This window comes from Schistocerca gregaria, unplaced genomic scaffold, assembly GCF_023897955.1.
Source record: "Schistocerca gregaria isolate iqSchGreg1 unplaced genomic scaffold, iqSchGreg1.2 ptg000066l, whole genome shotgun sequence".
In the NCBI taxonomy this organism is placed as follows: Eukaryota; Metazoa; Arthropoda; class Insecta; order Orthoptera; family Acrididae; genus Schistocerca; species Schistocerca gregaria.
This window is the reverse complement of record NW_026061707.1, coordinates 5,231,437-5,257,696: the sequence shown is the minus strand read 5'-3', so window position 1 is coordinate 5,257,696 and position 26,260 is coordinate 5,231,437. Positions and strand designations below refer to the sequence as shown.

Here is a 26,260-nt window from a genome sequence, read left to right as displayed (position 1 = left end):
GAAATGGTCGGCAGAGTGCCGTCACCGCGAGTTTCCACTGGCACTTGCACATCTAAAACAACGTCGGAAAGTAACTCGTTCGCCTTTTGAGTCACATCAAGTATGAGTGTTAATTTTGACGCCACTAGCTCTGCAGGTTGTCATGCAATTCCTTTACCTCTCAGAAATGATTATGAAATAAAAGTGAAGTACGTGACAAGTGTGACGTTAGGAAAACATTAGGCAGCATAGAGAGATTCTGTATGGGACCACCCAACCCAAACGAGTACTGTGTGACGTGCTGCCCGGCAAGTATTCACCGAAGCAGCCCAGCTAGATCAGACGGTAGAGCATGACACTCTTAATCTCAGGGTCGTGGGTTCGAGCCCCACGCTGGGCGGAGCGGAATTTTGTTCCGCTGCAGATGTAAATTACTGTTTTTCTGATTAACGTGATGTAATGGAAATAGCAACTTTAAACTTTGCCTACGTCTCTGTCAGTCGCAAGGAAACTGTATTTGAAGGTGAAGGAGATTTTGTAGACATGTGTGAAAGACATGTTCTGAAATTCAGGTGTTGTTGTTTGGAGAGGACATCGGTTATGTGTCAGATGTGTAGCCAAGCAGTAATGGGTCGCCACAGCTGCAAATATTAGTCGGTAATATGAAGTGTTGTCAGCTGAAGTCTGATGATCCAGACGACCGTAAGGACGAAGTACGCAAAAGTACCGCTAGGCCGCGCTTCTTTAGCTCAGTGGTAGAGCACTGGACTAGTAAACCAAGGGTCGTGAGTTACATCCTCAAAGGAAGAAGTCGAATTTTGGAAATCAGTTGCGCGTCATGGCCGTATAGCAAACAGTATCTGTGATGACGAACAATTAGCGACATGCCTTTTATTAAGAATTACTCTCAGATGTGATTAAGGCGAATGGCGCAGATAAAGCCTTTGCCAAAGCGGTACAGCATAAGGTGGGACGAGGCAGTCTGAATTACATTTTATAGAAGTATTTCTCACATATGTCAGAGCCTCTCGCGGTCGTCGTCGTCGTCGCCGCCGGGGCTTCTGCAGAAGTAGCAAATGGCCATCGTGGCAAATGCGGCGAGGCACGCCATGCCTTCGATTCCGTATGCACAAAGTGTGTGGTCTTGTTTCCCAGTCTATATTTGGTCGGTCACGTAAGAGGTTGAATGTAACGAATGGGTGGGAAAGAGCAAGGGCAGCGGCTGTGTAGAACGAAAACACAAATTATCAGGGGTGTGAGCGTTTCGAGATGAGTCATATACAAGTTGCACTTGGTCGTCAGTGACTGTGTGGCCTAATGGATAATCCGATGTGCTATCGTAACTTTAGATTTCGCACAGGCTTTCGACAGAGTGAACCATCCTTACCTTTTCCAGATAATGCAGACTCTGGGTTTTCCTCCGCAGTTCATCAGCATCATACAGAAATTGTTACGGAATAGTACATCCAAACTTGTCGTTAACGGTCAGCCAAGTCGCGCCGTCCCGATAAACAGTTCTGTTAGGCAGGGCTGCCCTATGTCGATGGCGCTGTTTGCCATTGCGATCGAACCGCTGCTAGTCACCTTGACGGAACGTTTACAAGGACTCCACATACACGGGCAGAAGATAGTGTGCCGAGCTTACGCTGATGATGTTACCTTCCTAGCTATGAATGTCAATGAGGTCGAGAGGGGTCTCCAGATCATCTCACAATATGAAAAGGCATCTGGTGCGAAACTGCATTGGACGAAATCAGGGATCATGAACGTTGGGCAAGGCATAGGCGCGATCGGTCATGGCCAGCTTAAAGAGATCACTAGGATGACGTGTCTCGGTGTCGATTTTCGGAACACCATCCACCACACCATTGCCGCCAATTATAAGCAATTGCTCAACAAAATTCGTGCTTGTGCGAAGTTACATAGCGTCAGGAAATTGGACGAGCTTCAAAAGGTTGAATTGGCCAATATTTATATCACTGCCAAAATCAATTATGTGGCTCAAGTTTTGCCCATCCCCACCGATATAGCCAAATGCATGCTGTCCGCGCTTGGACACTTTGTATGTCGTGGCCAGATCTTTAAAGTTCGATATGACACCTTGACACTCCCAACGCGAGATGGCGGACTCAGTCTCATCGATGTACACAAGAAAGCGACAGCTCTTTATTTCTGCAAAACTTACAAGCTATGGAAACAGTCACCGACCAGTCTGACCGCTCTTGTCCTGAATGAAATCGCACCGACTGATCTTCAACCGCCAATTGATGTGCACCATATACCGACTGCGCTCTACCACTTCAAGAGTTTTCTCTTAGAGTATAGTTATGTCCATACAACAGTCTCTGAAAAGAATTTGACGACAGTTAAGGCAATCTACAACTCCTTTGTGGCAACTAAATCACGGAATGTTATCGAACAAAAATTTCCAAACTACAACTGGGACGCGACGTGGCAAAACATCCACAGCCCCTACTTACCTTCGCAAGTAAAGGCGACGTGGTACGCTGCCGTCAATAGAAAAATCCCGACGCAGTCCAGGCTTCATGCAATTCATTTGCAGGACTCGCCAAGGTGTGTCACGTGTAATCTCATAGACAGCGAAGAACACCGTTTCGTCTGTGGTACCACGAAAGATATATGGGGTTACGCCCGACAGAAACTGTCGAGCATCAAGAGGACCTCACCATCTGCGATAACGCCAGCTGACTTTCTCAACCCTGATGCAATCCCATTTCCCAGGACAAAGCGGAATGCTGTCAACTGGATAATAGGTCACACAGTGCACTATATTTTTAGTACTGGCGATAAGAACAAAGACGATTTCGTTCTATACCTGACCCTGCAGCACAGCATGATCGCACGCGAACGTAACTACAAGGCGACCTTTGCCAACTTTTTAAGCAAGACCATTGTGTGATATGCGATTCGACACTCGACCCGTCAGCCTTGCCATGACGGGGAACGTAATATTTAAAGAACGCCCGAAACTATACCACGAGACATGAATGCATGTTTAACCTTCTTTCGAAGTAAGGCGAAACCGACTATTCGCTACATCATTGAGGAGCAGCAGAGGACAATAACAGACGAAAGATGTGAAGACAACACTAGAGAAAAAAACAAACACTTTTCGTTTTCTTATATTTTGCACCAACAAAGGAGAAGATTCCTTTTTAATCACTTATTTCTTATTTATTTATTTATTAATCCTAACCAGAAAAGGTACTTTAGTTCGACACTGCTTAACATAGTTGATAGTGTCATCATTTTTTTTTTGCCGTTAACGCCTCACTCACCTAGAAGAAATGGATTGAGTTCTGGTGGAAGAATGGATCCCTTCTGGAAGATCCTCATAAAAAACAAAAAGAGGAAAAAAAAAGTGGTTCAAACAAAATTATAAATAAAAAAAAAAAAAAAAAAAAAAAAAAAAGTGGAAAAAAAAAAACAAAAACAAAAAAAAAAAAAAAGTGGTTAAGGAAAAAAAAAAAAAAAAAAAAAAAAAAAAAAAAAAAAAAAAAAAAAAAATGGATAAGGCGTCGGACTTCGGATCTGAAGATTACAGGTTCGAATACTGTCACGCTCGTGTTTTATCAGTTGTGAAAAAGAAACATACCGTTTTAATGTAGCATTTGAGCAGTACGAAACCGTCTGAATGTTGCTTTTGACCATTTTCTGCTTGGAGATGCTCTTGAGCTTGAAACACACACTACAAGACCGGTGTTAACTAGCGAAATGGTCGGCAGAGTGCCGTCACCGCGAGTTTCCACTGGCACTTGCACATCTAAAACAACGTCGGAAAGTAACTCGTTCGCCTTTTGAGTCACATCAAGTATGAGTGTTAATTTTGACGCCACTAGCTCTGCAGGTTGTCATGCAATTCCTTTACCTCTTAGAAATGATTATGAAATAAAAGTGAAGTACGTGACGAGTGTGACGTTAGGAAAACATTAGGCAGCATGGAGAGATTCTATATGGAACCACCCAACCCAAACGAGTACTGTGTGACGTGCTACTCGGCAAGTATTCACCCAGGCAGCCCGGCTAGCTCAGTCGGTAGAGCATGAGACTCTTAATCTCAGGGTCGTGGGTTCGAGCCCCACGCTGGGCGGAACGGAATTTTGTTCCGCTGCAGATGTAAATTACTGTTTTTCTGATTAACGTGATGTAATGGAAATAGCAACTTTAAACTTTGCCTACGTCTCTGTCAGTCGCAAGGAAACTGTATTTGAAGGTGAAGGAGATTTTGTAGTCATGTGTGAAAGACATGATCTGAAATTCAGGTGTTGTTGTTTGGAGAGGACATCGGTTATGTGTCAGATGTGTAGCCAAGCAGTAATGGGTCGCCATAGCTGCAAATATTAGTCGGTAATATGAAGTGTTGTCAGCTGAAGTCTGATGATCCAGACGACCGTAAGGACGAAGTACGCAAAAGTACCGCTAGGCCGCGCTTCTTTAGCTCAGTGGTAGAGCACTGGACTAGTAAACCAAGGGTCGTGAGTTACATCCTCAAAGGAAGAAGTCGAATTTTGGAAATCAGTTGCGCGTCGTGGCCGTATAGCAAACAGTATCTGTGATGACGAACAATTAGCGACATGCCTTTTATTAAGAATTACTCTCAGATGTGATTCAGGCGAATGGCGCAGATAAAGCCTTTGCCAAAGCGGTACAGCATAAGGTGGGACGAGGCAGTCTGAATTACATTTTATAGATGTATTTCTCACATATGTCAGAGCCTCTCGCGGTCGTCGTCGTCGTCGTCGTCGCCGCCGCCGCTTCTGCAGAAGTAGCAAATGGCCATCGTGGCAAATGCGGCGAGGCACGCCCTGCCTTCGATTCCGTATGCACAAAGTGTGTGGTCTTGTTTCCCAGTCTATATTTGGTCGGTCACGTAAGAGGTTGAATGTAACGAATGGGTGGGAAAGAGCAAGGGCAGCGGCTGTGTAGAACGAAAACACAAATTATCAGGTGTGTGAGCGTTTCGAGATGAGTCATATACAAGTTGCACTTGGTCGTCAGTGACTGTGTGGCCTAATGGATAAGGCGTCGGACTTCGGATCTGAAGATTACAGGTTCGAATACTGTCACGCTCGTGTTTTATCAGTTGTGAAAAAGAAACATACCGTTTTAATGTAGCATTTGAGCAGTACGAAACCGTCTGAATGTTGCTGTTGACCATTTTCTGCTTGGAGATGCTCTTGAGCTTGAAACACACACTACAAGACCGGTGTTAACTAGCGAAATGGTAGGCAGAGTGCCGTCACCGCGAGTTTCCACTGGCACTTGCAGATCTAAAACAACGTCGGAAAGTAACTCGTTAGCCTTTTGAGTCACATCAAGTATGAGTGTTAATTTTGACGCCACTAGCTCTGCAGGTTGTCATGCAATTCCTTTACCTCTCAGAAATGATTATGAAATAAAAGTGAAGTACGTGACGAGTGTGACGTTAGGAAAACATTAGGCAGCATGGAGAGATTCTGTATGGGACCACCCAACCCAAACGAGTACTGTGTGACGTGCTGCCCGGCAAGTATTCATCCAAGCAGCCCGGCTAGCTCGGTCGGTAGAGCATGAGACTCTTAATCTCAGGGTCGTGGGTTCGAGCCCCACGCTGGGCGGAAAGGAAATTTGTTCCGCTGCAGATGTAAATTACTGTTTTTCTGATTAACGTGATGTAATGGAAATAGCAACTTTAAACTTTGCCTACGTCTCTGTCAGTCGCAAGGAAACTGTATTTGAAGGTGAAGGTGATTTTGTAGACATGTGTGAAAGACATGTTCTGAAATGCAAGTGTTGTTGTTTGGAGAGGACATCGGTTACGTGTCAGATGTGTAGCCAAGCAGTAATGGGTCGCCATAGCTGCAAATATTAGTCGGTAATATGAAGTGTTGTCAGCTGAAGTCTGATGATCCAGACGACCGTAAGGACGAAGTACGCAAAAGTATCGCTAGGCCGCGCCCCTTTAGCTCAATGGTAGAGCACTGCACTAGTAAACCAAATGTCGTGAGTTCCATCCTCAAAGGAAGAAGTCGAATTTTGGAAATCAGTTGCGCGTCGTGGCCGTATAGCAAACAGTATCTGTGATGACAAACAATTAGCGACATGCCTTTCATTAAGAATTACTCTCAGATGTGATTAAGGCGAATGGCGCAGATAAAGCCTTTGCCAAAGCGGTACAGCATAAGTTGGGACGAGGCAGTCTGAATTACATTTTATAGATGTATTTCTCACATATGTCAGAGCCTCTCGCGGTCGTCGTCGTCGTCGTCGTCGTCGTCGTCGTTGCCGCAGCCGCTTCTGCAGAAGTAGCAAATGGTCATCGTTGCAAATGCGGCGAGTCACGCCCTGCCTTCGATTCCGTATGCACAAAGTGTGTGGTCTTGTTTCCCAGTCTATATTTGGTCGGTCACGTAAGAGGTTGAATGTAACGAATGGGTGGGAAAGAGCAAGGGCAGCGGCTGTGTAGAACGAAAACACAAATTATCAGGGGTATGAGCGTTTCGAGATGAGTCATATACAAGTTGCACTTGGTCGTCAGTGACTGTGTGGCCTAATGGATAAGGCGTCGGACTTCCGATGTGAAGCTTACAGGTTCGAATGCTGTCACGCTCGTGTTTTATCAGTTCTGAAAAAGAAACATACCGTTTTAATGTAGCATTTGAGCAGTACGAAACCGTCTGAATGTTGCTGTTGACCATTTTCTGCTTGGAGATGTTCTTGAGCTTGAAACACACACTACAAGACCGGTGTTAACTAGCGAAATGGTCGGCAGAGTGCCGTCACCGCGAGTTTCCACTGGCACTTGCACATCTAAAACAACGTCGGAAAGTAACTCGTTCGCCTTTTGAGTCACATCAAGTATGAGTGTTAATTTTGACGCCACTAGCTCTGCAGGTTGTCATGCAATTCCTTTACCTCTCAGAAATGATTATGAAATAAAAGTGAAGTACGTGACGAGTGTGACGTTAGGAAAACATTAGGCAGCATGGAGAGATTCCGTATGGGACCACCCAACCCAAACGAGTACTGTGTGACGTGCTGCCCGGCAAGTATTCACCGAAGCAGCCCGGCTAGCTCAGTCGGTAGAGCATGAGACTCTTAATCTCAGGGTCATCGGTTTGAGCCCCACGCTGGGCGGAACGGAATTTTGTTCCGCTGCTGATGTAAATTAACGTTTTTCTGATTAACGTGATGTAATGGAAATAGCAACTATAAACTTTGCCTACGTCTCTGTCAGTCACAAGGAAACTGTATTTGAAGGTGAAGGTGATTTTGTAGACATGTGTGAAAGACATGTTCTGAAATGCAAGTGTTGTTGTTTGGAGAGGACATCGGTTACGTGTCAGATGTGTAGCCAAGCAGTAATGGGTCGCCATAGCTGCAAATATTAGTCGGTAATATGAAGTGTTGTCAGCTGAAGTCTGATGATCCAGACGACCGTAAGGACGAAGTACGCAAAAGCGTCGCTAGGCCGCGCCCATTTAGCTCAGTGGTAGAGCACTGGATTAGTAAACCAAGGGTAGTCAGTTACATCCTCAAAGGAAGAAGTCGAATTTTGGAAATCAGTTGCGCGTAGTGGCCGTATAGCAAACAGTATCTGTGATGACGAACAATTACCGACATGCCTTTTATTAAGAATTACTCTCAGATGTGATTAAGGCGAATGGCGCAGATAAAGCCTTTGCCAAAGCGGTACAGCATAAGGTGGGACGAGGCAGTCTGAATTACATTTTATAGATGTATTTCTCACATATGTCAGAGCCTCTCGCGGTCGTCGTCGTCGTCGTCGTCGTCGTCGTCGCCGCCGCCGCTTCTGCAGAAGTAGCAAATGGCCATCGTGGCAAATGCGGCGAGGCACGCCCTGCCTTTCATTCCGTATGCACAAAGTGTGTGGTCTTGTTTCCCACTCTATATTTGGTCGGTCACGTAAGAGGTTGAATGTAACGAATGGGTGGGAAAGAGCAAGGGCAGCGGCTGTGTAGAACGAAAACACAAATTATCAGGTGTGTGAGCGTTTCGAGATGAGTCATATACAGGTTGAACTTGGTCGTCAGTGACTGTGTGGCCTAATGGATAAGGCGTCGGACTTCGGATCTGAAGATTACAGGTTCGAATGCTGTCACGCTTGTGTTTTATCAGTTCTGAAAAAGAAACATACCGTTTTAATGTAGCATTTGAGCAGTACGAAACCGTCTGAATGTTGCTGTTGACCATTTTCTGCTTGGAGATGTTCTTGAGCTTGAAACACACACTACAAGACCGGTGTTAACTAGCGAAATGGTCGGCAGAGTGCCGTCACCGCGAGTTTCCACTGGCACTTGCACATCTAAAACAACGTCGGAAAGTAACTCGTTCGCCTTTTGAGTCACATCAAGTATGAGTGTTAATTTTGACGCCACTAGCTCTGCAGGTTGTCATGCAATTCCTTTACCTCTCAGAAATGATTATGAAATAAAAGTGAAGTACGTGACAAGTGTGACGTTAGGAAAACATTAGGCAGCATAGAGAGATTCTGTATGGGACCACCCAACCCAAACGAGTACTGTGTGACGTGCTGCCCGGCAAGTATTCACCGAAGCAGCCCAGCTAGATCAGACGGTAGAGCATGACACTCTTAATCTCAGGGTCGTGGGTTCGAGCCCCACGCTGGGCGGAGCGGAATTTTGTTCCGCTGCAGATGTAAATTACTGTTTTTCTGATTAACGTGATGTAATGGAAATAGCAACTTTAAACTTTGCCTACGTCTCTGTCAGTCGCAAGGAAACTGTATTTGAAGGTGAAGGAGATTTTGTAGACATGTGTGAAAGACATGTTCTGAAATTCAGGTGTTGTTGTTTGGAGAGGACATCGGTTATGTGTCAGATGTGTAGCCAAGCAGTAATGGGTCGCCACAGCTGCAAATATTAGTCGGTAATATGAAGTGTTGTCAGCTGAAGTCTGATGATCCAGACGACCGTAAGGACGAAGTACGCAAAAGTACCGCTAGGCCGCGCTTCTTTAGCTCAGTGGTAGAGCACTGGACTAGTAAACCAAGGGTCGTGAGTTACATCCTCAAAGGAAGAAGTCGAATTTTGGAAATCAGTTGCGCGTCATGGCCGTATAGCAAACAGTATCTGTGATGACGAACAATTAGCGACATGCCTTTTATTAAGAATTACTCTCAGATGTGATTCAGGCGAATGGCGCAGATAAAGCCTTTGCCAAAGCGGTACAGCATAAGGTGGGACGAGGCAGTCTGAATTACATTTTATAGATGTATTTCTCACATATGTCAGAGCCTCTCGCGGTCGTCGTCGTCGTCGCCGCCGCCGCTTCTGCAGAAGTAGCAAATGGCCATCGTGGCAAATGCGGCGAGGCACGCCCTGCCTTCGATTCCGTATGCACAAAGTGTGTGGTCTTGTTTCCCAGTCTATATTTGGTCGGTCACGTAAGAGGTTGAATGTAACGAATGGGTGGGAAAGAGCAAGGGCAGCGGCTGTGTAGAACGAAAACACAAATTATCAGGTGTGTGAGCGTTTCGAGATGAGTCATATACAAGTTGCACTTGGTCGTCAGTGACTGTGTGGCCTAATGGATAAGGCGTCGGACTTCGGATCTGAAGATTACAGGTTCGAATACTGTCACGCTCGTGTTTTATCAGTTGTGAAAAAGAAACATACCGTTTTAATGTAGCATTTGAGCAGTACGAAACCGTCTGAATGTTGCTGTTGACCATTTTCTGCTTGGAGATGCTCTTGAGCTTGAAACACACACTACAAGACCGGTGTTAACTAGCGAAATGGTAGGCAGAGTGCCGTCACCGCGAGTTTCCACTGGCACTTGCAGATCTAAAACAACGTCGGAAAGTAACTCGTTAGCCTTTTGAGTCACATCAAGTATGAGTGTTAATTTTGACGCCACTAGCTCTGCAGGTTGTCATGCAATTCCTTTACCTCTCAGAAATGATTATGAAATAAAAGTGAAGTACGTGACGAGTGTGACGTTAGGAAAACATTAGGCAGCATGGAGAGATTCTGTATGGGACCACCCAACCCAAACGAGTACTGTGTGACGTGCTGCCCGGCAAGTATTCATCCAAGCAGCCCGGCTAGCTCGGTCGGTAGAGCATGAGACTCTTAATCTCAGGGTCGTGGGTTCGAGCCCCACGCTGGGCGGAAAGGAAATTTGTTCCGCTGCAGATGTAAATTACTGTTTTTCTGATTAACGTGATGTAATGGAAATAGCAACTTTAAACTTTGCCTACGTCTCTGTCAGTCGCAAGGAAACTGTATTTGAAGGTGAAGGTGATTTTGTAGACATGTGTGAAAGACATGTTCTGAAATGCAAGTGTTGTTGTTTGGAGAGGACATCGGTTACGTGTCAGATGTGTAGCCAAGCAGTAATGGGTCGCCATAGCTGCAAATATTAGTCGGTAATATGAAGTGTTGTCAGCTGAAGTCTGATGATCCAGACGACCGTAAGGACGAAGTACGCAAAAGTATCGCTAGGCCGCGCCCCTTTAGCTCAATGGTAGAGCACTGCACTAGTAAACCAAATGTCGTGAGTTCCATCCTCAAAGGAAGAAGTCGAATTTTGGAAATCAGTTGCGCGTCGTGGCCGTATAGCAAACAGTATCTGTGATGACGAACAATTAGCGACATGCCTTTCATTAAGAATTACTCTCAGATGTGATTAAGGCGAATGGCGCAGATAAAGCCTTTGCCAAAGCGGTACAGCATAAGTTGGGACGAGGCAGTCTGAATTACATTTTATAGATGTATTTCTCACATATGTCAGAGCCTCTCGCGGTCGTCGTCGTCGTCGTCGTCGTCGTCGTCGTCGTCGTCGTCGTCGTCGTCGTCGTTGCCGCAGCCGCTTCTGCAGAAGTAGCAAATGGTCATCGTTGCAAATGCGGCGAGTCACGCCCTGCCTTCGATTCCGTATGCACAAAGTGTGTGGTCTTGTTTCCCAGTCTATATTTGGTCGGTCACGTAAGAGGTTGAATGTAACGAATGGGTGGGAAAGAGCAAGGGCAGCGGCTGTGTAGAACGAAAACACAAATTATCAGGGGTATGAGCGTTTCGAGATGAGTCATATACAAGTTGCACTTGGTCGTCAGTGACTGTGTGGCCTAATGGATAAGGCGTCGGACTTCCGATGTGAAGCTTACAGGTTCGAATGCTGTCACGCTCGTGTTTTATCAGTTCTGAAAAAGAAACATACCGTTTTAATGTAGCATTTGAGCAGTACGAAACCGTCTGAATGTTGCTGTTGACCATTTTCTGCTTGGAGATGTTCTTGAGCTTGAAACACACACTACAAGACCGGTGTTAACTAGCGAAATGGTCGGCAGAGTGCCGTCACCGCGAGTTTCCACTGGCACTTGCACATCTAAAACAACGTCGGAAAGTAACTCGTTCGCCTTTTGAGTCACATCAAGTATGAGTGTTAATTTTGACGCCACTAGCTCTGCAGGTTGTCATGCAATTCCTTTACCTCTCAGAAATGATTATGAAATAAAAGTGAAGTACGTGACAAGTGTGACGTTAGGAAAACATTAGGCAGCATAAAGAGATTCTGTATGGGACCACCCAACCCAAACGAGTACTGTGTGACGTGCTGCCCGGCAAGTATTCACCGAAGCAGCCCGGCTAGCTCAGTCGGTAGAGCATGAGACTCTTAATCTCAGGGTCATCGGTTTGAGCCCCACGCTGGGCGGAACGGAATTTTGTTCCGCTGCTGATGTAAATTAACGTTTTTCTGATTAACGTGATGTAATGGAAATAGCAACTATAAACTTTGCCTACGTCTCTGTCAGTCACAAGGAAACTGTATTTGAAGGTGAAGGTGATTTTGTAGACATGTGTGAAAGACATGTTCTGAAATGCAAGTGTTGTTGTTTGGAGAGGACATCGGTTACGTGTCAGATGTGTAGCCAAGCAGTAATGGGTCGCCATAGCTGCAAATATTAGTCGGTAATATGAAGTGTTGTCAGCTGAAGTCTGATGATCCAGACGACCGTAAGGACGAAGTACGCAAAAGCGTCGCTAGGCCGCGCCCATTTAGCTCAGTGGTAGAGCACTGGATAAGTAAACCAAGGGTAGTCAGTTACATCCTCAAAGGAAGAAGTCGAATTTTGGAAATCAGTTGCGCGTAGTGGCCGTATAGCAAACAGTATCTGTGATGACGAACAATTACCGACATGCCTTTTATTAAGAATTACTCTCAGATGTGATTAAGGCGAATGGCGCAGATAAAGCCTTTGCCAAAGCGGTACAGCATAAGGTGGGACGAGGCAGTCTGAATTACATTTTATAGATGTATTTCTCACATATGTCAGAGCCTCTCGCGGTCGTCGTCGTCGTCGTCGTCGTCGTCGTCGCCGCCGCCGCCGCCGCTTCTGCAGAAGTAGCAAATGGCCATCGTGGCAAATGCGGCGAGGCACGCCCTGCCTTTCATTCCGTATGCACAAAGTGTGTGGTCTTGTTTCCCAGTCTATATTTGGTCGGTCACGTAAGAGGTTGAATGTAACGAATGGGTGGGAAAGAGCAAGGGCAGCGGCTGTGTAGAACGAAAACACAAATTATCAGGTGTGTGAGCGTTTCGAGATGAGTCATATACAGGTTGAACTTGGTCGTCAGTGACTGTGTGGCCTAATGGATAAGGCGTCGGACTTCGGATCTGAAGATTACAGGTTCGAATGCTGTCACGCTTGTGTTTTATCAGTTCTGAAAAAGAAACATACCGTTTTAATGTAGCATTTGAGCAGTACGAAACCGTCTGAATGTTGCTGTTGACCATTTTCTGCTTGGAGATGCTCTTGAGCTTGAAACACACACTACAAGACCGGTGTTAACTAGCGAAATGGTCGGCAGAGTGCCGTCACCGCGAGTTTCCACTGGCACTTGCACATCTAAAACAACGTCGGAAAGTAACTAGTTCGCCTTTTGAGTCACATCAAGTATGAGTGTTAATTTTGACGCCACTAGCTCTGCAGGTTTTCATGCAATTCCTTTACCTCTCAGAAATGATTATGAAATAAAAGTGAAGTACGTGACGAGTGTGACGTTAGGAAAACATTAGGCAGCATGTAGAGATTCTGTATGGAACCATCCAACCCAAACGAGTACTGTGAGACGTGCTGCCCGGCAATTATTCACCGAAGCAGCCCGGCTAGCTCAGTCGGTAGAGCATGAGACTCTTAATCTCAGGGTCGTGGGTTCGAGCCCCACGCTGGGCGGAACGGAATTTTGTTCCGCTGCAGATGTAAATTACTGTTTTTCTGATTAACGTGATGTAATGGAAATAGCAACTATAAACATTGCCTATGTCTCTGTTAGTCGCAAGGAAACTGTATTTGAGGGTGAAGAAGATTTTGTAGACATGTGTGAAAGACATGTTCTGAAATGCAAGTGTTGTTGTTTGGAGAGGACATCGGTTACGTGTCAGATGTGTAGCCAAGCAGTAATGGGTCGCCATAGCTGCAAATATTAGTCGGTAATATGAAGTGTTGTCAGCTGAAGTCTGATGATCCAGACGACCGTAAGGACGAAGTACGCAAAAGTACCGCTAGGCCGCGCCTTTTTAGCTCAGTGGTAGAGCACTGGACTAGTAAACCAAGGGTCGTGAGTTGCATCCTCAAAGGAAGAAGTCCAATTTAGGAAATCAGTTGCGCGTAGTGGCCGTATAGCAAACAGTATCTGTGATGACGAACAATTAGCGACATGCCTTTTATTAAGAATTACTCTCAGATGTGATTAAGGCGAATGGCGCAGATAAAGCCTTTGCCAAAGCGGTACAGCATAAGATGGGACGAGGCAGTCTGAATTACATTTTATAGATGTATTTCTCACATATGTCAGAGCCTCTCGCGGTCGTCGTCGTCGTCGTCGTCGTCGTCGTCGTCGTCGTCGTCGCCGCCGCCGCTTCTGCAGAAGTAGCAAATGGCCATCGTGGCAAATGCGGCGAGGCACGCCCTGCCTTCGATTCCGTATGCACAAAGTGTGTGGTCTTGTTTCCCAGTCTATATTTGGTCGGTCACGTAAGAGGTTGAATGTAACGAATGGGTGGGAAAGAGCAAGGGCAGCGGCTGTGTAGAACGAAAACACAAATTATCAGGTGTGTGAGCGTTTCGAGATGAGTCATATACAAGTTGCACTTGGTCGTCAGTGACTGTGTGGCCTAATGGATAAGGCGTCGGACCTCGGATCTGAAGATTACAGGTTCGAATACTGTCACGCTCGTGTTTTATCAGTTGTGAAAAAGAAACATACCGTTTTAATGTAGCATTTGAGCAGTACGAAACCGTCTGAATGTTGCTGTTGACCATTTTCTGCTTGGAGATGCTCTTGAGCTTGAAACACACACTACAAGACCGGTGTTAACTAGCGAAATGGTAGGCAGAGTGCCGTCACCGCGAGTTTCCACTCGCACTTGCAGATCTAAAACAACGTCGGAAAGTAACTCGTTAGCCTTTTGAGTCACATCAAGTATGAGTGTTAATTTTGACGCCACTAGCTCTGCAGGTTGTCATGCAATTCCTTTACCTCTCAGAAATGATTATGAAATAAAAGTGAAGAACGTGACGAGTGTGACGTTAGGAAAACATTAGGCAGCATGGAGAGATTCTGTATGGGACCACCCAACCCAAACGAGTACTGTGTGACGTGCTGCCCGGCAAGTATTCATCCAAGCAGCCCGGCTAGCTCGGTCGGTAGAGCATGAGACTCTTAATCTCAGGGTCGTGGGTTCGAGCCCCACGCTGGGCGGAAAGGAAATTTGTTCCGCTGCAGATGTAAATTACTGTTTTTCTGATGAACGTGATGTAATGGAAATAGCAACTTTAAACTTTGCCTACGTCTCTGTCAGTAGCAAGGATACTGTATTTGAAGGTGAAGGTGACTTTGTAGATATGTGTGAAAGACATGTTCTGAAATGCAAGTGTTGTTGTTTGGAGAGGACATCGGTTAGGTGTCAGATGTGTAGCCAAGCAGTAATGGGTCGCCATAGCTGCAAATATTAGTCGGTAATATGAAGTGTTGTCAGCTGAAGTCTGATGATCCAGACGACCGTAAGGACGAAGTACGCAAAAGTACCGCTAGGACGCGCCCCTTTAGCTCACTGGTAGAGCACTGGACTAGTAAACCAAGGGTCGTGAGTTACATCCTCAAAGGAAGAAGTCGAATTTTGGAAATCAGTTGCGCGTCATGGCCGTATAGCAAACAGTATCTGTGATGACGAACAATTAGCGACATGCCTTTTATTAAGAATTACTCTCAGATGTGATTAAGGCGAATGGCGCAGATAAAGCCTTTGCCAAAGCGGTACAGCATAAGGTGGGACGAGGCAGTCTGAATTACATTTTATAGAAGTATTTCTCACATATGTCAGAGCCTCTCGCGGTCGTCGTCGTCGTCGTCGTCGTCGTCGTCGTCGTCGTCGCCGCCGGGGCTTCTGCAGAAGTAGCATATGGCCATCGTGGCAAATGCGGCGAGGCACGCCATGCCTTCGATTCCGTATGCACAAAGTGTGTGGTCTTGTTTCCCAGTCTATATTTGGTCGGTCACGTAAGAGGTTGAATGTAACGAATGGGTGGGAAAGAGCAAGGGCAGCGGCTGTGTAGAACGAAAACACAAATTATCAGGGGTGTGAGCGTTTCGAGATGAGTCATATACAAGTTGCACTGGGTCGTCAGTGACTGTGTGGCCTAATGAATAAGGCGTCGGACTTCGGATCTGAAGATTACAGGTTCGAATACTGTCACGCTCGTGTTTTATCAGTTGTGAAAAAGAAACATACCGTTTTAATGTAGCATTTGAGCAGTACGAAACCGTCTGAATGTTGCTGTTGACCATTTTCTGCTTGGAGATGCTCTTGAGCTTGAAACACACACTACAAGACCGGTGTTAACTAGCGAAATGGTAGGCAGAGTGCCGTCACCGCGAGTTTCCACTCGCACTTGCAGATCTAAAACAACGTCGGAAAGTAACTCGTTAGCCTTTTGAGTCACATCAAGTATGAGTGTTAATTTTGACGCCACTAGCTCTGCAGGTTGTCATGCAATTCCTTTACCTCTCAGAAATGATTATGAAATAAAAGTGAAGTACGTGACGAGTGTGACGTTAGGAAAACATTAGGCAGCATGGAGAGATTCTGTATGGGACCACCCAACCCAAACGAGTACTGTGTGACGTGCTGCCCGGCAAGTATTCATCCAAGCAGCCCGGCTAGCTCGGTCGGTAGAGCATGAGACTCTTAATCTCAGGGTCGTGGGTTCGAGCCCCACGCTGGGCGGAACGGAATTTTGTTCCGCTGCAGATGTAAATTACTGTTTTTCTGATTAACGTGATGTAATGGAAATAGCAACTTTAAACTTTGCCTACGTCTCTGTTAGTCGCAAGGAAACTGTATTTGAGGGTGAAGGTGATTTTGTAGACATGTGTGAAAGACATGTTCTGAAATGCAAGTGTTGTTGTTTGGAGAGGACATCGGTTACGTGTCAGATGTGTAGCCAAGCAGTAATGGGTCGCCAGAGCTGCAAATATTAGTCGGTAATATGAAGTGTTGTCAGCTGAAGTCTGATGATCCAGACGACCGTAAGGACGAAGTACGCAAAAGTACCGCTAGGCCGCGCCTTTTTAGCTCAGTGTTAGAGCACTGGACTAGTAAACCAAGGGTCGTGAGTAGCATCCTCAAAGGAAGAAGTCGAATTTTGGAAATCAGTTGCGCGTAGTGGCCGTATAGCAAACAGTATCTGTGATGACGAACAATTACCGACATGCCTTTTATTAAGAATTACTCTCAGATGTGATTAAGGCGAATGGCGCAGATAAAGCCTTTGCCAAAGCGGTACAGCATAAGGTGGGACGAGGCAGTCTGAATTACATTTTATAGAAGTATTTCTCACATATGTCAGAGCCTCTCGCGGTCGTCGTCGTCGTCGTCGTCGTCGTCGTCGTCGTCGTCGTCGTCGTCGTCGTCGTCGCCGCCGCCGCTTCTGCAGAAGTAGCAAATGGCCATCGTGGCAAATGCGGCGAGGCACGCCCTGCCTTCGATTCCGTATGCACAAAGTGTGTGGTCTTGTTTCCCAGTCTATATTTGGTCGGTCACGTAAGAGGTTGAATGTAACGAATGGGTGGGAAAGAGCAAGGGCAGCGGCTGTGTAGAACGAAAACACAAATTATCAGGGGTGTGAGCGTTTCGAGATGAGTCATATACAAGTTGCACTTGGTCGTCAGTGACTGTGTGGCCTAATGGATAAGGCGTCGGACTTCGGATCTGAAGATTACAGGTTGGAATACTGTCACGCTCGTGTTTTATCAGTTGTGAAAAAGAAACATACCGTTTTAATGTAGCATTTGAGCAGTACGAAACCGTCTGAATGTTGCTGTTGACCATTCTCTGCTTGGAGATGCTCTTGAGCTTGAAACACACACTACAAGACCGGTGTTAACTAGCGAAATGGTAGGCAGAGTGCCGTCACCGCGAGTTTCCACTCGCACTTGCAGATCTAAAACAACGTCGGAAAGTAACTCGTTAGCCTTTTGAGTCACATCAAGTATGAGTGTTAATTTTGACGCCACTAGCTCTGCAGGTTGTCATGCAATTCCTTTACCTCTCAGAAATGATTATGAAATAAAAGTGAAGTACGTGACGAGTGTGACGTTAGGAAAACATTAGGCAGCATGGAGAGATTCTGTATGGGACCACCCAACCCAAACGAGTACTCTGTGACGTGCTGCCCGGCAAGTATTCATCCAAGCAGCCATGCTAGCTCAGTCGGTAGAGCATGAGACTCTTAATCTCAGGGTCGTGGGTTCGAGCCCCACGCTGGGCGGAACGGAAATTTGTTCCGCTGCAGATGTAAATTACTGTTTTTCTGATTAACGTGATGTAATGGAAATAGCAACTTTAAACTTTGCCTACGTCTCTGTCAGTCGCAAGGAAACTGTAATTGAAGGTGAAGGTGATTTTGTAGACATGTGTGAAAGACATGTTCTGAAATGCAAGTGTTGTTGTTTCTAGAGGACATCGGTTACGTGTCAGATGTGTAGCCAAGCAGTAATGGGTCGCCATAGCTGCAAATATTAGTCGGTAATATGAAGTGTTGTCAGCTGAAGTCTGATGATCCAGACGACCGTAAGGACGAAGTACGCAAAAGTACCGCTAGGCCGCGCCTCTTTAGCTCAGTGGTAGAGCACTGGACTAGTAAACCAAGGGTCGTGAGTTGCATCCTCAAAGGAAGAAGTCGAATTTTGGAAATCAGTTGCGCGTCGTGGCCGTATAGCAAACAGTATCTGTGATGACGAACAATTGGCGACATGCCTTTTTATTAAGAATTACTATCAGATGTGATTAAGGCGAATGGCGCAGATAAAGCCTTTGCCAAAGCGGTACAGCATAAGGTGGGACGAGGCAGTCTGAATTACATTTTATAGATGTATTTCTCACATATGTCAGAGCCTCTCGCGGTCGTCGTCGTCGTCGTCGCCGCCGCCGCTTCTGCAGAAGTAGCAAATGGCCATCGTGGCAAATGCGGCGAGGCACGCCCTGCCTTCGATTCCGTATGCACAAAGTGTGTGGTCTTGTTTCCCAGTCTATATTTGGTCGGTCACGTAAGAGGTTGAATGTAACGAATGGGTGGGAAAGAGCAAGGGCAGCGGCTGTGTAGAACGAAAACACAAATTATCAGGGGTGTGAGCGTTTCGAGATGAGTCATATACAAGTTGCACTTGGTCGTCAGTGACTGTGTGGCCTAATGGATAAGGCGTCGGACTTCGGATCTGAAGATTACAGGTTCGAATACTGTCACCCTCGTGTTTTATCAGTTGTGAAAAAGAAACATACCGTTTTAATGTAGCATTTGAGCAGTACGAAACCGTCTGAATGTTGCTGTTGACCATTTTCTGCTTGGAGATGCTCTTGAGCTTGAAACACACACTACAAGACCGGTGTTAACTAGCGAAATGGTAGGCAGAGTGCCGTCACCGCGAGTTTCCACTCGCACTTGCAGATCTAAAACAACGTCGGAAAGTAACTCGTTAGCCTTTTGAGTCACATCAAGTATGAGTGTTAATTTTGACGCCACTGGCTCTGCAGGTTGTCATGCAATTCCTTTACCTCTCAGAAATGATTATGAAATAAAAGTGAAGTACGTGACGAGTGTGACGTTAGGAAAACATTAGGCAGCATGGAGAGATTCTGTATGGGACCACCCAACCCAAACGAGTACTCTGTGACGTGCTGCCCGGCAAGTATTCATCCAAGCAGCCCGGCTAGCTCAGTCGGTAGAGCATGAGACTCTTAATCTCAGGGTCGTGGGTTCGAGCCCCACGCTGGGCGGAACGGAAATTTGTTCCGCTGCAGATGTAAATTACTGTTTTTCTGATTAACGTGATGTAATGGAAATAGCAACTTTAAACTTTGCCTACGTCTCTGTCAGTAGCAAGGATACTGTATTTGAAGGTGAAGGTGACTTTGTAGATATGTGTGAAAGACATGTTCTGAAATGCAAGTGTTGTTGTTTGGAGAGGACATCGGTTAGGTGTCAGATGTGTAGCCAAGCAGTAATGGGTCGCCATAGCTGCAAATATTAGTCGGTAATATGAAGTGTTGTCAGCTGAAGTCTGATGATCCAGACGACCGTAAGGACGAAGTACGCAAAAGTACCGCTTGTACGCGCCCCTTTAGCTCAGTGGTAGAGCACTGGACCAGTAAACAATGGGTCGTGAGTACCATCCTCAAAGGAAGAAGTCGAATTTTGGAAATCAGTTGCGCGTCGTGGCCGTATAGCAAACAGTATCTGTGATGACGAACAATTAGCGACATGCCTTTTATTAAGAATTACTCTGAGATGTGATTAAGGCAAATGGCGCAGATAAAGCCTTTGCCAAAGCGGTACAGCATAAGGTGGGACGAGGCAGTCTGAATTACATTTTATAGATGTATTTCTCACATATGTCAGAGCCACTCGCGGTCGTCGTCGTCGTCGTCGTCGTCGTCGTCGTCGCCGCCGCCGCTTCTGCAGAAGTAGCAAATGGCCATCGTGGCAAATGCGGCGAGGCACGCCCTGCCTTCGATTCCGTATGCACAAAGTGTGTGGTCTTGTTTCCCAGTCTATATTTGGTCGGTCACGTAAGAGGTTGAATGTAACGAATGGGTGGGAAAGAGCAAGGGCAGCGGCTGTGTAGAACGAAAACACAAATTATCAGGGGTGTGAGCGTTTCGAGATGAGTCATATACAAGTTGCACTTGGTCGCCAGTGACTGTGTGGCCTAATGGATAAGGCGTCGGACTTCGGATCTGAAGATTACAGGTTCGAATACTGTCACGCTCGTGTTTTATCAGTTCTGAAAAAGAAACATACCGTTTTAATGTAGCATTTGAGCAGTACGAAACCGTCTGAATGTTGCTGTTGACCATTTTCTGCTTGGAGATGCTCTTGAGCTTGAAACACACACTACAAGACCGGTGTTAACTAGCGAAATGGTAGGCAGAGTGCCGTCACCGCGAGTTTCCACTGGCACTTGCAGATCTAAAACAACGTCGGAAAGTAACTCGTTAGCCTTTTGAGTCACATCAAGTATGAGTGTTAATTTTGACGCCACTAGCTCTGCAGGTTGTCATGCAATTCCTTTACCTCTCAGAAATGATTATGAAATAAAAGTGAAGTACGTGACGAGTGTGACGTTAGGAAAACATTAGGCAGCATGGAGAGATTCTGTATGGGACCACCCAACCCAAACGAGTACTGTGTGACGTGCTGCCCGGCAAGTATTCATCCAAGCAGCCCGGCTAGCTCAGTCGGTAGAGCATGAGACTCTTAATCTCAGGGTCGTGGGTTCGAGCCCCACGCTGAGCGGAACGGAAATTTGTTCCGCTGCAGATGTAAATTACTGTTTTTCTGATTAACGTGATGTAATGGAAATAGCAACTTTAAACTTTGCCTACGTCTCTGTCAGTAGCAAGGATACTGTATTTGAAGGTGAAGGTGACTTTGTAGACATGTGTGAAAGACATGTTCTGAAATGCAAGTGTTGTTGTTTGGAGAGGACATCGGTTACGTGTCAGATGTGTAGCCAAGCAGTAATGGGTCGCCATAGCTGCAAATATTAGTCGGTAATATGAAGTGTTGTCAGCTGAAGTCTGATGATCCAGACGACCGTAAGGACGAAGTACGCAAAAGTACCGCTAGGACGCGCCCCTTTAGCTCAGTGGTAGAGCACTGGACTAGTAAACCAAGGGTGGTGAGTACCATCCTCAAAGGAAGAAGTCGAATTTTGGAAATCAGTTGCGCGTCGTGGCCGTATAGCAAACAGTATCTGTGATGACGAACAATTAGCGACATGCCTCATATTAAGAATTACTCTCAGATGTGATTATGGCAAATGGCGCAGATAAAGCCTTTGCCAAAGCGGTACAGCATAAGGTGGGGCGAGGCAGTCTGAAATACATTTTATAGATGTATTTCTCACATATGTCAGAGCCTCTCGCGGTCGTCGTCGTCGTCGTCGTCGTCGTCGTCGTCGTCGTCGTCGTCGTCGTCGTCGCCGCCGCCGCTTCTGCAGAAGTAGCAAATGGCCATCGTGGCAAATGCGGCGAGGCACGCCCTGCCTTCGATTCCGTATGCACAAAGTGTGTGGTCTTGTTTCCCAGTCTATATTTGGTCGGTCACGTAAGAGGTTGAATGTAACGAATGGGTGGGAAAGAGCAAGGGCAGCGGCTGTGTAGAACGAAAACACAAATTATCAGGGGTGTGAGCGTTTCGAGATGAGTCATATACAAGTTGCACTTGGTCGTCAGTGACTGTGTGGCCTAATGGATAAGGCGTCGGACTTCGGATCTGAAGATTACAGGTTCGAATGCTGTCACGCTCGTGTTTTATCAGTTCTGAAAAAGAAACATACCGTTTTAATGTAGCATTTGAGAAGTACGAAACCGTCTGAATGTTGCTGTTGACCATTTTCTGCTTGGAGATGCTCTTGAGCTTGAAACACACACTACAAGACCGGTGTTAACTAGCGAAATGGTCGGCAGAGTGCCGTCACCACGAGTTTCCACTCGCACTTGCACATCTAAAACAACGTCGGAAAGTAACTCATTCGCCTTTTGAGTCACATCAAGTATGAGTGTTAATTTTGACGCCACTAGCTCTGCAGGTTGTCATGCAATTCCTTTACCTCTCAGAAATGATTATGAAATAAAAGTGAAGTACGTGACGAGTGTGACGTTAGGAAAACATTAGGCAGCATGGAGAGATTCTATATGGAACCACCCAACCCAAACGAGTACTGTGTGACGTGCTGCTCGGCAAGTATTCACCCAAGCAACCCGGCTAGCTCAGTCGGTAGAGCGTGAGACTCTTAATCTCAGGGTCGTGGGTTCGAGCCCCACGCTGGGCGGAAAGAAATTTTGTTCCGCTGCAGATGTAAATTACTGTTTTTCTGATTAACGTGATGTAATGGAAATAGCAACTTTAAACTTTGCCTACGTCTCTGTCAGTCGCAAGGAAACTGTATTTGAAGGTGAAGGAGATTTTGTAGACATGTGTGAAAGACATGTTCTATAATTCAGGTGTTGTTGTTTGGAGAGGACATCGGTTATGTGTCAGATGTGTAGCCAAGCAGTAATGGGTCGCCATAGCTGCAAATATTAGTCGGTAATATGAAGTGTTGTCAGCTGAAGTCTGATGATCCAGACGACCGTAAGGAAGAAGTACGCAAAAGTACCGCCAGGCCGCGCTTCTTTAGCTCAGTGGTAGAGCACTGAACTAGTAAACCAAGGGTCGTGAGTTACATCCTCAAAGGAAGAAGTCGATTTTTTGGAAATCAGTTGCGCGTCGTGGCCGTATAGCAAACAGTATCTGTGATGACGAACAATTAGCGACATGCCTTTTATTAAGAATTACTCTCAGATGTGATTAAGGCGAATGGCGCAGATAAAGCCTTTGCCAAAGCGGTACAGCATAAGGTGGGACGAGGCAGTCTGAATTACATTTTATAGATGTATTTCTCACATATGTCAGAGCCTCTCGCGGTCGTCGTCGCCGCCGCCGCCGCTTCTGCAGAAGTAGCAAATGGCCATCGTGGCAAATGCGGCGAGGCACGCCCTGCCTTCGATTCCGTATGCACAAAGTGTGTGGTCTTGTTTGCCAGTCTATATTTGGTCGGTCACGTAAGAGGTTGAATGTAACGAATGGGTGGGAAAGAGCAAGGGCAGCGGCTGTGTAGAACGAAAACACAAATTATCAGGGGTGTGAGCGTTTCGAGATGAGTCATATACAAGTTGCACTTGGTCTTCAGTGACTGTGTGGCCTAATGGATAAGGCGTCGGACTTCGGTTCTGAAGATTACAGGTTCGAATGCTGTCACGCTCGTGTTTTATCAGTTCTGAAAAAGAAACATACCGTTTTAATGTAGCATTTGAGAAGTACGAAACCGTCTGAATGTTGCTGTTGACCATTTTCTGCTTGGAGATGCTCTTGAGCTTGAAACACACACTACAAGACCGGTGTTAACTAGCGAAATGGTCGGCAGAGTGCCGTCACCGCGAGTTTCCACTCGCACTTGCACATCTAAAACAACGTCGGAAAGTAACTCGTTCGCCTTTTGAGTCACATCAAGTATGAGTGTTAATTTTGACGCCACTAGCTCTGCAGGTTGTCATGCAATTCCTTTACCTCTCAGAAATGATTATGAAATAAAAGTGAAGTACGTGACGAGTGTGACGTTAGGAAAACATTAGGCAGCATGGAGAGATTCTATATGGAACCACCCAACCCAAACGAGTACTGTGTGACGTGCTGCTCGGCAAGTGTTCACCCAAGCAGCCCGGCTAGCTCAGTCGGTAGAGCGTGAGACTCTTAATCTCAGGGTCGTGGGTTCGAGCCCCACGCTGGGCGGAACGGAATTTTGTTCCGCTGCAGATGTAAATTACTGTTTTTCTGATTAACGTGATGTAATGGAAATAGAAACTTTAAACTTTGCCTACGTCTCTGTCAGTCGCAAGGAAACTGTATTTGAAGGTGAAGGAGATTTTGTAGACATGTGTGAAAGACATGTTCTGAAATTCAGGTGTTGTTGTTTGGAGAGGACATCGGTTATGTGTCAGATGTGTAGCCAAGCAGTAATGGGTCGCCATAGCTGCAAATATTAGTCGGTAATATGAAGTGTTGTCAGCTGAAGTCTGATGATCCAGACGACCGTAAGGACGAAGTACGCAAAAGTACCGCTAGGCCGCGCTTCTTTAGCTCAGTGGTAGAGCACTGAACTAGTAAACCAAGGGTCGTGAGTTACATCCTCAAAGGAAGAAGTCGAATTTTTGGAAATCAGCTGCGCGTCGTGGCCGTATAGCAAACAGTATCTGTGATGACGAACAATTAGCGACATGCCTTTTATTAAGAATTACTCTCAGATGTGATTAAGGCGAATGGCGCAGATAAAGCCTTTGCGAAAGCGGTACAGCATAAGGTGGGACGAGGCAGTCTGAATTACATTTTATAGATGTATTTCTCACATATGTCAGAGCCTCTCGCGGTCGTCGTCGTCGTCGTCGTCGTCGTCGCCGTCGCCGCCGCCGCCGCTTCTGCAGAAGTAGCAAATGGCCATCGTGGTAAATGCGGCGAGGCACGCCCTGCCTTCCATTCCGTATGCACAAAGTGTGTGGTCTTGTTTCCCAGTCTATATTTGGTCGGTCACGTAAGTGGTTGAATGTAACGAATGGGTGGGAAAGAGCAAGGGCAGCGGCTGTGTAGAACGAAAACACAAATTATCAGGGGTGTGAGCGTTTCGAGATGAGTCATATACAAGTTGCCCTTGGTCGTCAGAGACTGTGTGGCCTAATGGATAAGGCGTCGGACTTCGGATCTGAAGATTACAGGTTCGAATGCTGTCACGCTCGTGTTTTATCAGTTCTGAAAAAGAAACATACCGTTTTAATGTAGCATTTGAGAAGTACGAAACCGTCTGAATGTTGCTGTTGACCATTTTCTGCTTGGAGATGCTCTTGAGCTTGAAACACACACTACAAGACCGGTGTTAACTAGCGAAATGGTCGGCAGAGTGCCGTCACCGCGAGTTTCCACTCGCACTTGCACATCTAAAACAACGTCGGAAAGTAACTCGTTCGCCTTTTGAGTCACATCAAGTATGAGTGTTAATTTTGACGCCACTAGCTCTGCAGGTTGTCATGCAATTCCTTTACTCTCAGAAATGATTATGAAATAAAAGTGAAGTACGTGACGAGCGTGACGTTAGGAAAATATTAGGCAGCATGGAGAGATTCTATATGGAACCACCCAACCCAAACGAGTACTGTGTGACGTGCTGCTCGGCAAGTATTCACCCAAGCAGCCCCGCTAGCTCAGTTGGTAGAGCGTGAGACTCTTAATCTCAGGGTCGTGGGTTCGAGCACCACGCTGGGCGGAACGGAATTTTGTTCCGCTGCAGATGTAAATTACTGTTTTTCTGATTAACGTGATGTAATGGAAATAGAAACTTTAAACTTTGCCTACGTCTCTGTCAGTCGCAAGGAAACTGTATTTGAAGGTGAAGGAGGTTTTGTAGACATGTGTGAAAGACATGTTCTGAAATTCAGGTGTTGTTGTTTGGAGAGGACATCGGTTATGTGTCAGATGTGTAGCCAAGCAGTAATGGGTCGCCATAGCTGCAAATATTAGTCGGTAATATGAAGTGTTGTCAGCTGAAGTCTGATGATCCAGACGACCGTAAGGACGAAGTACGCAAAAGTACCGCTAGGCCGCGCTTCTTTAGCTCAGTGGTAGAGCACTGAACTAGTAAACCAAGGGTCGTGAGTTACATCCTCAAAGGAAGAAGTCGAATTTTTGGAAATCAGTTGCGCGTCGTGGCCGTATAGCAAACAGTATCTGTGATGACGAACAATTAGCGACATGCCTTTTATTAAGAATTACTCTCAGATGTGATTAAGGCGAATGGCGCAGATAAAGCCTTTGCCAAAGCGGTACAGCATAAGGTGGGACGAGGCAGTCTGAATTACATTTTATAGATGTATTTCTCACATATGTCAGAGCCTCTCGCGGTCGTCGTCGTCGTCGTCGTCGTCGTAGTCGTCGTCGTCGTCGTCGCCGTCGCCGCCGCCGCCGCTTCTGCAGAAGTAGCAAATGGCCATCGTGGCAAATGCGGCGAGGCACGCACTGCCTTCGATTCCGTATGCACAAAGTGTGTGGTCTTGTTTCCCAGTCTATATTTGGTCGGTCACGTAAGAGGTTGAATGTAACGAATGGGTGGGAAAGAGCAAGGGCAGCGGCTGTGTAGAACGAAAACAC

The 26,260-nt window shown here is 46.2% G+C and overlaps 16 non-coding genes across 16 annotated transcripts; all 16 read left to right on the top strand.

Moving 5' to 3' along the window:
• Positions 1-306: 306 nt before the first annotated feature.
• Positions 307-379, top strand: Trnak-cuu (transfer RNA lysine (anticodon CUU)). Its single transcript has one exon. It is a non-coding gene; the product is annotated as a tRNA-Lys (tRNA).
• Positions 380-4,017: 3,638 nt separating this feature from the next.
• Positions 4,018-4,090, top strand: Trnak-cuu (transfer RNA lysine (anticodon CUU)). Its single transcript has one exon. It is a non-coding gene; the product is annotated as a tRNA-Lys (tRNA).
• A 1,434-nt stretch (positions 4,091-5,524) lies between these two features.
• Trnak-cuu (transfer RNA lysine (anticodon CUU)) lies at positions 5,525-5,597 on the top strand. The gene has a single exon. It is a non-coding gene; the product is annotated as a tRNA-Lys (tRNA).
• A 1,446-nt stretch (positions 5,598-7,043) lies between these two features.
• Trnak-cuu (transfer RNA lysine (anticodon CUU)) lies at positions 7,044-7,116 on the top strand. Its single transcript has one exon. It is a non-coding gene; the product is annotated as a tRNA-Lys (tRNA).
• Positions 7,117-8,559: 1,443 nt separating this feature from the next.
• Positions 8,560-8,632, top strand: Trnak-cuu (transfer RNA lysine (anticodon CUU)). Its single transcript has one exon. It is a non-coding gene; the product is annotated as a tRNA-Lys (tRNA).
• A 1,428-nt stretch (positions 8,633-10,060) lies between these two features.
• Trnak-cuu (transfer RNA lysine (anticodon CUU)) lies at positions 10,061-10,133 on the top strand. Its single transcript has one exon. It is a non-coding gene; the product is annotated as a tRNA-Lys (tRNA).
• Positions 10,134-11,603: 1,470 nt separating this feature from the next.
• Positions 11,604-11,676, top strand: Trnak-cuu (transfer RNA lysine (anticodon CUU)). Its single transcript has one exon. It is a non-coding gene; the product is annotated as a tRNA-Lys (tRNA).
• Positions 11,677-13,125: 1,449 nt separating this feature from the next.
• Trnak-cuu (transfer RNA lysine (anticodon CUU)) lies at positions 13,126-13,198 on the top strand. Its single transcript has one exon. It is a non-coding gene; the product is annotated as a tRNA-Lys (tRNA).
• Positions 13,199-14,653: 1,455 nt separating this feature from the next.
• Positions 14,654-14,726, top strand: Trnak-cuu (transfer RNA lysine (anticodon CUU)). Its single transcript has one exon. It is a non-coding gene; the product is annotated as a tRNA-Lys (tRNA).
• A 1,452-nt stretch (positions 14,727-16,178) lies between these two features.
• Trnak-cuu (transfer RNA lysine (anticodon CUU)) lies at positions 16,179-16,251 on the top strand. The gene has a single exon. It is a non-coding gene; the product is annotated as a tRNA-Lys (tRNA).
• A 1,470-nt stretch (positions 16,252-17,721) lies between these two features.
• On the top strand, positions 17,722-17,794 carry Trnak-cuu (transfer RNA lysine (anticodon CUU)). Its single transcript has one exon. It is a non-coding gene; the product is annotated as a tRNA-Lys (tRNA).
• Positions 17,795-19,226: 1,432 nt separating this feature from the next.
• Positions 19,227-19,299, top strand: Trnak-cuu (transfer RNA lysine (anticodon CUU)). The gene has a single exon. It is a non-coding gene; the product is annotated as a tRNA-Lys (tRNA).
• A 1,446-nt stretch (positions 19,300-20,745) lies between these two features.
• Positions 20,746-20,818, top strand: Trnak-cuu (transfer RNA lysine (anticodon CUU)). The gene has a single exon. It is a non-coding gene; the product is annotated as a tRNA-Lys (tRNA).
• Positions 20,819-22,285: 1,467 nt separating this feature from the next.
• Trnak-cuu (transfer RNA lysine (anticodon CUU)) lies at positions 22,286-22,358 on the top strand. Its single transcript has one exon. It is a non-coding gene; the product is annotated as a tRNA-Lys (tRNA).
• A 1,426-nt stretch (positions 22,359-23,784) lies between these two features.
• Positions 23,785-23,857, top strand: Trnak-cuu (transfer RNA lysine (anticodon CUU)). Its single transcript has one exon. It is a non-coding gene; the product is annotated as a tRNA-Lys (tRNA).
• A 1,449-nt stretch (positions 23,858-25,306) lies between these two features.
• Trnak-cuu (transfer RNA lysine (anticodon CUU)) lies at positions 25,307-25,379 on the top strand. Its single transcript has one exon. It is a non-coding gene; the product is annotated as a tRNA-Lys (tRNA).
• Positions 25,380-26,260: the final 881 nt, after the last annotated feature.